The following is a 9,311-nucleotide window of genomic DNA, read 5'->3' on the forward strand; positions in this document are numbered from 1 at the left end:
AGGAAAACTTCTGACTACATTGGACACACCTTCTCAGTTTGCTTCTTAAAAAGTCCAGGAGTGATCCTCTGGGGTCTGAGCTGTTCTGAGAAGTATTTTCCTTGTCTCCTTCAACTTGAAGAAACTATCACTTTCCGTTGAATTGTCCAGGGGTTTTCAGAGTTAGGTGTGTTTGAAAATCATGTATATACACGTATGTGAGCTCCCAGGACATGGGGAGGACTTATTAAAATTTAGATGCTGGGAATTTCCCCTCAATACCAAATGAGAGTTTCCAGTTGTGGTGCCCAAAGTACATAGATTGAAAACGTTTCCAAGTACTTCTGATGCATACCAAAGTCCACCCACAGATCAGTGCTCTTCCCATAGACATCGATGTTCAAGTTTACTGCCTGGGCAGATGTGTACATGATGCATGGAATGGTTTAAGAAATGTTCCCCACAGGCTCAGATATTTGAATATGTAGTACCCAGTTGGTGGCGCTGTTTAGAGAGGTTAGGGAACCTTTAAGAGGGCCTTGCTGGAGGAAGTATGATACTGAGGGTGGGCTTTCTGAGTTTATAGCTTCACCTTTTCCCCAGTTCTTGCGCTGCTTCCTTTGTGTGGATGAAAACATGATCATCCAGCTTCCTGCTCCATCACCCACTACCATGCCCTCCTAATTATTACAGAGTACTACTCTGGAACTCTTAATTAAAAAAGAAACTCTTCTATAACTTGCTTTTGGTCATGGTGTTTTTAATTTCACCAACAGAAAAGTAAATACCATGCATATCTTAAAAAAAAAGTGAACATATTTAATTTATATAAAAGGAGATGATGTGTTGGGAAGGAGGTCTTGAGAGGGGCCAATCAGAATGCTCGGACCTCCCCAACCCTGTGCCCAGTTTTCCCAGTCTGCTTGTCTTCTCTGGGTTGCACAGAAAAATTGGTGTCCTACGGTTTCAGGCAAGCTACTTTGCAAGTGAGTGCAGGTCATACAGATAGATATTTTAAGGTGAAAAAAATCTTTTAATATAACAAATAATTGTCTTTTCACCCAATCAATTTGTCTCGTGACTATAGATGTTCAACAATAGGATGATGTATAATAAGCACATTTTTAAACATCCAAATGCACACACAGGTGGAAAACATCAAGTTTTTAGGAAAGGCATTTTCCCCCAATTCTGACTTTTTTCCTTCTTCTGATTTTCCAAAGGAGTATCAAAGTCAGAGTTGAGGGAGGGAGGTTGGTGAATTCTCATCCCTAATTCGTTCCTAGAGTCTACCGAATGTTGGCTTTGATTTGGCTATTTTGATTTCCTTTCGTGTTTCAGAGAGTTTTTACATGATGGGTAGGAGGTAGAGGAAGATGAGGTTTAGTTCCTGTGTGTGGCTTGACTAATGGCTGCACGACAGCCTGATTTATCCAAGGAAGACGGCCCAGACTCCCAGAACTCAGATTGTCTCATAGTGCCCAGAGGAATCTATCTGAGATTTACAGCATAAGTCGCTTAGGGAATCAGTAAAGTGTAGTAAATATACAACATTCACAGTCTATGAAAGAATTAATTCTAATGTAAGAGAAGTACAGGCTCCTTGGAGAGAATTTGGGGAACGGGACATACAGGGAAAGTAAGGATGGAAGTGTTGAGAGCAGAATCTCAGACATACTGGTTCAAATCCAACCTTACTTGCCCCTGCATACTTCACTCCACAGCTGCTAATTCTTCTTATCTATTAAATAAGAACTGTCTCTCTCCCATTGGCAAAGGTTTGCTCCAGCACTTTCTGGAAAAGCACTTCACAGTAAGTGGCTAGTCACGTGACTCATCCGAGACAATTACGTCATTGCCGCTGGTAGCAGAATGTGGGGACCACTTGCTATTCTTTCTAGGCAGACATGCTTGACTTTTAACCGCTCTTGGTCTGAGGCGGGATTGGCTCTATTCACCTTCCTACCGCTAAGGCAGCAAAACGTTTTGAAGGAATTTGTTGCGGTATCTTACGTTAATAACATTACTGGGGGATAGATTTCATTTCTGCCTCTTTTCGTAGCGCGTTAACTGAAGCGTTTTTCTTAGTTTGTTAAAATGATTGTTTTAAAAAAAGTTTCTTAAAAACAAGTAATGTTCACAGGAAACTTGTGTAGCAATGCTTCATTTTCTCACATTTCTGAAACACAGAGGAAGGATGTCAACTTGTATGTAAAACTGTAGTTAGCCTTTATGTGGATGGCATCTTTCTAAAAAAATCTAGAAACATTTCACGTTGGAAGCAAAACACCGTGCTCTCCTTTTGAATCTGAGCGAAATCCAAGTGTATAGTAACACGTCATTACCTCTTGAGAAAAGTAAACTCCACATCACTAGCTCTTGAGAAAGGTAAAGGCAGTGTCTGGCAGTCAGGCCCCTCCTCTTCCTTCCTCTCAGCAGGCTGCTGGGGACCCCGGAGGGGGGCAGGCAGCAGCTTCACCCTTGTTGAAGCTGTCTCCTTGTGGACCTGTGTTTCCTTCCTCTCCCCTCTCCGGTCCCTGGTCCCTGCATTGTTCCAGATGCCAAGCCTTCAGTCTGTCTACTCAGCAAGGGGAAGGGAAGGGCACGGCTTTGAAAGAATAACTCTACGCTCTTACATAGAACACCCGACACAAGACATCCTGTGTTTCCTTTCGTGGACGCGACCCTCCCCGTAGGGACAAGGGAACCACACACCAGGGTTTGGTATTCAGGTAGGTGGTGGTGTGGTCACATGCTGCGTTGGATGGTGCACACTGATTTTAAGGGACAACTTGCTCTCCTCCCCCACACCCTGCCACCCCTCTCCACGGGCTGCCACACCTGTCTTTTCTCTGCTGTATTTACGTGGATGATTTTTTTTTTGACTGATTCTGAAGACCATGGCCATCCTGACGGTCCATGGGTGTGAGTATCTTTGTATTCTCCTCTCTGTGAAGTACTTGCTCTAAACCCAGGGCCTGACAGAAGGGCAGCACTCAATGAATATTTGTAGCATGAACAGAAGAACTAGCTCCCCTTTCAGTACTCTCCTAAATAATCACAAGGAAGTAACTGGCAAAATCAGGTTGGGAGGGCTAGGAAGAGGACCCAGTCAGGAAAGTGTGTGCCACACAAAGAGGATACAATAACACACACACACACACACACACACACACACACACACACACACACACACACACACACGATTTGTATTCAGGACCATCTTTCATGTTTTAGATTGAATAAAAATAAGTTCTTAAGATTCATATAGTACATCTTTGGCACTCCGTGAAATTCAAACAATGGCGTCTAATATACAAATACCGTGGGAGAACTGAGCGGACTGATGACCGACGAAGTAGCTGGCCAGGCAGTGCTGGTTATCATTATAACTAACCCTTATAACTAACCCCTTGCAGCAGCAGCAGCCTGGGCTTGGCAAACCCTAGCTGGTGGGCTGGGTCCAGCTTGTGGCGTGTTTTCATACAATGCACAATGTTTCACTGAACACAGCTCAGAAGTGAGTAGCTGTAAGAGTTGGAAGACTCAAACCTAGCATAGCCACTCTGGCCTTCAGCCCAGGGTCCAACGGCACATGTACCGTGGACCAGGTTGATTCCCAGGCTGCTTATCATCGGTCTGTAACAGGGAAAGTACAGAAACAGATGAAACACTTGGAAACATCTGTAAATATCTGCCATGGAAGGCCAAGTTCATAATTTGGTTTGTGAAAATAAAAAACATTGTTTCATGGTAGATTAGGAATAAAAAAACAAACAGCAACAACAACAAAAATCCAACAACAACAAAAAGCTGATGTAAAGCCTGGTCTTTCCCACTGGAATGGAATCTAATGGGTTTTGCGGTCCCAGTAACTCAGTAAGACATGGTCGTGTGCTTGCAGATGGAAACATCTGGAAGCCTATCAGGTGTGAATGACAAACACGTCCTGAGATTGCAAGTGACCTGGGAAGGTTGATGAACAAGCACATTAATAACGTCATGCTAATGGATTTCCTATGCAGATGAATGGGCCAGCCACAGTTCACTTATCAGCTAATACAGTTGTAATGTGTTGTTTCGTGCCTGAGAGCGGGCAGCCACCTTCAGATGTTCCAGATGCCCTGTGCACACGTGTAAACTAATTCCCCTTCGAGGGAGGCCGATGTATTTTAAGTTGACAAGTTGTCCTCTCCGCCACCAACTTTCCTGGAAATCCAGGAAAATAGCGCTTCTACGACAATCCTCATGTTGTTGTCGGCTGTGCCCATTAAAAACAAAAGAAAGAAAGAAAAAAAAAAAAAGAGCAGACTGACTTTTTTTTCCCTTTCCTGTTTTAGAATCTGTTCCAAGCAGTCAAGCCTGCCAGAAAAAACAGACAAAGTCTCAAGTACAACAATGCCTATTATGTGTAGGGTGGGTGCTGGCAGCCTCTAATTACTGCCCAGACATTAACCCCTTTGCTGTCTTAGGGAAGAATGACGGAGGCTGAATCCAGAGGTTTCCAGAATTCTGCAGACACTCGTGGTGTGAGAACTTGTGTTTTTAATAATGAGTACCGAGAGAGGGACTCACAAGTTACAGCGGCATCAGCCCTTCCCTGGATGCTGTCAAGACCCATTCTTTCAAGCAGCCCAGACAGACCTCCTTGGCTCCGTCTGCCCTTCTCTTTGGGGGGCTTGTCTGATGATGGGGGAGCAGTTACTCCTTGCTACCTCATCTGTGTGTGCTGGTCTCCCCTTGTCAGAGGGGAGAGTCAATTTCTGCTCTCCTAGAGGAAACTCTGTGGGTTCCTTAAGGTCACCCCTTCATAGTAAGGCTGGTGGAAAGAGAAAAAAAAACAAACCATAAAAACTCTTGTGATAAATTTCTTTCCCTTCCCCACACGTCCTTTGCAGGTCAACAGACTCAGATCTCAGATAAGGAGAGAACAGTGCAGCTCCCAAGTGAGAGGGTGATGCAAGCAGACTGTCCAGTGAATGCCTAGACAGTGTGGGCACACATACTGTGCATCCGTGTGGCCTTCTCTTGTTCTTCCCTATTTTCACACACACACACACACACACACACACACACACACACACACACACACACACACATATATATATAAAGTGTGATTCAGTAGTACATTATTCGCCTAGGGAATTCTGCTCCCCCTCACCCCAGTTCAGGGAAACACAGGTTGTTGTCAGAGTTACGATCCATGACCAAGTGTGTTGGATCCATGACCAAGCATGATGGATACAAGGAACAGTGCTAACCTTCCTTCCTAAAGATGAATAAAGATGTAGAGAGAAGTTAATGTCCTTTCTTGGAAATTCATCTTCTGGTCAGCGAGAAGTGTATCCCGTACAGAGGGGCGCGAGGCTGGGAGAGTTTGTGCACAGTGCTGTGGTACCTGAGCTGTGCCTCCCGGGCACAGGGCATTCACGAAGCGGTGACAGAAGAGGAGACCCTTGAGCTGGGTATGTGTTTGTTGTGCATTAAGAGATCTGGACTTACCAGAGGCGTTTCGGAGGCAGGAGTAATCCTACCATCCACAGTGGGGGGATGAGGAAGTGGGCAGTTCATCAAGGCTGTCTCCACTAACCTTACCTTTATGTTGCCCGCCCCCCTGCCCGCCCGCCCCGTTGATTCCCTTGGGTCACTGCCACCCCGTGCTAAAAGGAAACCCCACAGGACGGTCAATTCAGCTTAACTAGATGTACTGACGATATCTAGGGAAGTCACTGCGGATGCAAAAGCAACCTGAACTTTTCGCTTATTGTTAACTTATAGGTATTGTTTGCTTATGAGTAACTGTTTCAGAGATGAGGTGCCGGTCTGCTCCTGGAAGTGAGCCAGCACATTAGGTGGAGGGCCAGAAGAAATTGATCCCATTGTTCCCCATCACTTGTTTGTCTCATCTGCAAGGTAAAAAGCTGCTCTATGCCACCTTCCGCCCCAGATGGGTAGACATAGGAGAAAGGAATGCCTCACCCCTCCGTCCATTCCAAGGACGGGGTCACTTACTGCTAACACTGGTCAGTGCAGTACCCTCAGAGCAGGGGACCCTTTTGTAGCCAGGGGAGGGATGCGGCTCAAGGGTAAGAGAACAATAATCCCCCAGCCAGGCTGCTTCTAAGCCTCCCTGTTCCATTTTCCACTGATGAAAGGCAGCGCATGTGGGTGTGACCTGGATTCTGGACAGCCACCTTACCTCCATTCTTCAGAATTTCACTCTGAGAAACTAAAGCCTGCCTTTGACATTTGGGCAATAATTCTGAATTCTTTTTTTTTTTTTAAATAGTGAACTTATTTTAGCCTCCATATGATTTAACAAAATATTTCTTCTATGGTTTTTAAAGTATATCCCGAGACTGCATGTGGTTATAGCCAAATGCCCATCATTAAAGTCCTGAGGTGATTGAATGGACGTGAGGAAGGGGAATAGGCCTGGCTGAAAGAGAATAACTAACTGAGATTTCATGAATCCCAAACAATGGGGCAGCTGCTTTCCTATAAACAGATTATTATTATTTCTACCTAGACAGCTTGACGGTAGGCATTATCTTCTCCCTGAGTGTCTTATCAAGTTCTGGCTGTGTGAGGCGTGGGTGATAAGGGGGAAGAGATGTCACCCGTGGGATTGTGAAGGATTTTTTTTTTTTCTATGCAGCCTGTGCAGCATCCAGGGTCTCAGAACTGAAAAGGAGTCCTATTGTTCCTGCTGGGCATTCGCTCTTCCCACCATGCCAAGAGTGGCGAAAAGAAGATGGAGCTGCTATTGTGTGGGAGATTGAAATTTCATGACTCTCAGCGGAACTTCAAGCAGTCTTGATTTTGAAAAGCAGAATCTTCGCGGAATATCTATGAAGGGCTAGAAGAAGAATGGAATGAGCTCAGAGCCTCTCAGAAGTATGAGGGGAGTGTGAAAAAAAAGAGAGAGAGAATGTAGCACTCTCTAATAGCAGAACTTAAGACACTAGGCACACAAGCCTCAATGATGGAGCGACACCCGTGACCACAGCTTGAGATCTGGTGCTGGCCTGGACCACTCATCAGAAAATACTTTTTCAGATTTCTGTTTCATTGTCTGTGTCTCAAACTATGTTCTGGAAAAAAATTCATCTGTTGTTGGAAAAAAAAAAAGTCCTTTCTCCTCAGTGAAATTAAATTTATTATGAATGTTTTGCCTCTGAATATTTGAGGAAAAAAACCATAATCTCTTTCTATTTTTGTTTCCCTCTTTCATTTTTCAAGTTTGTATCTTCTTTGAAAAAATATTACACTAGGAAGAAGTGGAAAATATGACGAAGCCATGTTACGTTTATCTAGAATTCCTTACAAATACTTTCGTCGTCTTTGTCCAGGGTTCAAGGTCGTAATGATACTATAATGCAGGCTACTTGGAAGAGAGCCAAATCAAAAATTTCCCCCAACATTTGAAATCACTGCTGTAAGTGGAATTTCGAATGAATCAAATACTTTGCCCTGAAAGCAGCAGCAGGAAAATCTTAGTCACAGCATCACTGAGACAGGGAAGGAAGCAGGCTGAGGAAGACTAAAGGAAGGTACTCAGAAACAAGGGGGCACCAGGTGGTGGTGGCACACGCCTTTAATCCCAGCACTCGGGAGGCAGAGCCAGGCGGATCTCTGTGAGTTCGAGGCCAGCCTGGACTACCAAGTGAGTTCCAGGAAAGGCACAAAGCTACACAGAGAAACCCTGTGTCGAAAAACAAACAAACAAAAAACAAAAAAGAAACAAGGGGACATGGGGAAGGGCAAAAAGCCTTTGTTTGGCTTCTCATGACATGGGATGGCAGGGTCCCAGGTGGACTGTTTGTGCTCCCAGAGTACCTTGTGTGCAGTGAGGCCTGGAAGCACACGTGTTAATTGAACTATTGATAAGAAACAGGGTGTGAGTGTTAAGATATGGAGGGAATGTTACTTCAGCTGGACAGATTGTTTCCGTTTGTTTGCGACAGTGTCTCACTGTGGGGTGGAGCCTGGCCTGGAATCTGGAATCTTTGTAATCTGCCTCATTCTAATGCAGGGTTACAGGTGTGTGCTACCAAGCCTGGCTCAATTATTCCGTTTTCCAGCACTTAAGAAATTTAGCAGGAAGCCTAGATTTCCCTTTTAAAAACTATTAATTTATCACCTTTAAAGAATGTTATACATGTATTCCTTGGCTATTTTATCCATGTATACAATGTATCCTGATATCCATCCCAACTTCTCCCTTTTACTTCCCCCTCCCCCAGCCCCAGCACATTCCCACCTTCATGTCCGCCTTTATTTTTTGATTATTCACTAAGTCCTATTCGTGGTGCCTAAATGCATATGGGTATGACATCATCTACCTGAGCATGAAGAGAAATGATTCCCCCCCCCCCGCCTTTCAGTATCCACCAACTGCCTGTAGCTCCTGAGCAAAGGGTGGGGTCCCGTGAGATCTTCATCTGGGTTCGAACGTGGGCTGGCTTCCTTTGTATAGGTGATCACAGCTACTGTGAATCCCTTCCCATCATCCTTTAGCTCTTAACAGTCTTTCCACTTCTGCAATGGTCCCTGAGCCTTGTAGGCAGGGGTGCTGATGTAGACATCTCGTTTACGGATTTGCTCTTACAAGCCACTCATTGTCAGCACTTTGAGCGGTTAGAGTCTATATTAACCACTACCCAACACAATGTTAGAGCAGCACTAATTTGTGGGTATAAATATTCAGAAGACAGTTTGATAAGATGTCAGTTTATCAAATAACAGAAGTAGGTTTACCCTTCGGGCCTGTGACTTTCCCGGCCATTGGATATACTGCGGGATACAAGATCTCTCCTGTGGAACTGGCCTCAAATCCAATCAGAGACTGGTTGGTTAGCCCCACAGCAGTCATACAAGTATTCCACCACTGAGAAATTCTTGCCTGGCAGATTGGTCATATGGTATGCAGGGACCACAACCGAGTGAGACTGTTGCTGATAATGCTCCTCCTCCAGCCTGTGGAGCATCTTTTGGCTCTGTGAAAGCTATCAGCCGGGAAGAGATGTTTGGCTTGATTTTTCTCTGTCCTGCAACAAAAGTGTGTGGTGTCTTCAGCAATATGGTATCGCCATCTAGTTACTGTGAATAACCAAGAGCTTGTGTTGTTTGGGGGGTCCTGTGGAGCTCCCCCTGGTCAACAACTCCCAGAGAGTTATCCTATGCCCGACACTGGGATTTCTGTTTAATAACTCACGTCTTCCGGGAGAATCCTTCATTATCCACTCCTGCAGGTTCTGTCCATTCAAACTCCTTCTGTTCGAAAATTATGTGTCTAAATTAATTACCTTATAAAATAGTGCATCTCCGTA

The 9,311-nt window shown here is 44.7% G+C and overlaps 1 long non-coding RNA gene across 3 annotated transcripts; it reads left to right on the forward strand.

Moving 5' to 3' along the window:
- Positions 1 to 2,451: 2,451 nt before the first annotated feature.
- Positions 2,452 to 7,161, forward strand: LOC143269431 (uncharacterized). Of its 3 annotated transcripts, none has more exons than XR_013045850.1 (3): positions 2,452 to 2,711; positions 4,320 to 5,892; positions 6,638 to 7,161. It is a non-coding gene; the product is annotated as an uncharacterized LOC143269431 (long non-coding RNA). The 3 variants fall into 3 exon arrangements; XR_013045849.1 differs by lacking the exon at positions 2,452 to 2,711 and having other exon boundaries at positions 2,725 to 5,444; positions 5,758 to 5,892; XR_013045848.1 differs by lacking the exon at positions 2,452 to 2,711 and having other exon boundaries at positions 2,725 to 5,892.
- The last annotated feature ends 2,150 nt before the right edge of the window (positions 7,162 to 9,311 follow it).

Source organism: Peromyscus maniculatus, chromosome 18, assembly GCF_049852395.1.
Source record: "Peromyscus maniculatus bairdii isolate BWxNUB_F1_BW_parent chromosome 18, HU_Pman_BW_mat_3.1, whole genome shotgun sequence".
NCBI lineage: Eukaryota > Metazoa > Chordata > Mammalia > Rodentia > Cricetidae > Peromyscus > Peromyscus maniculatus.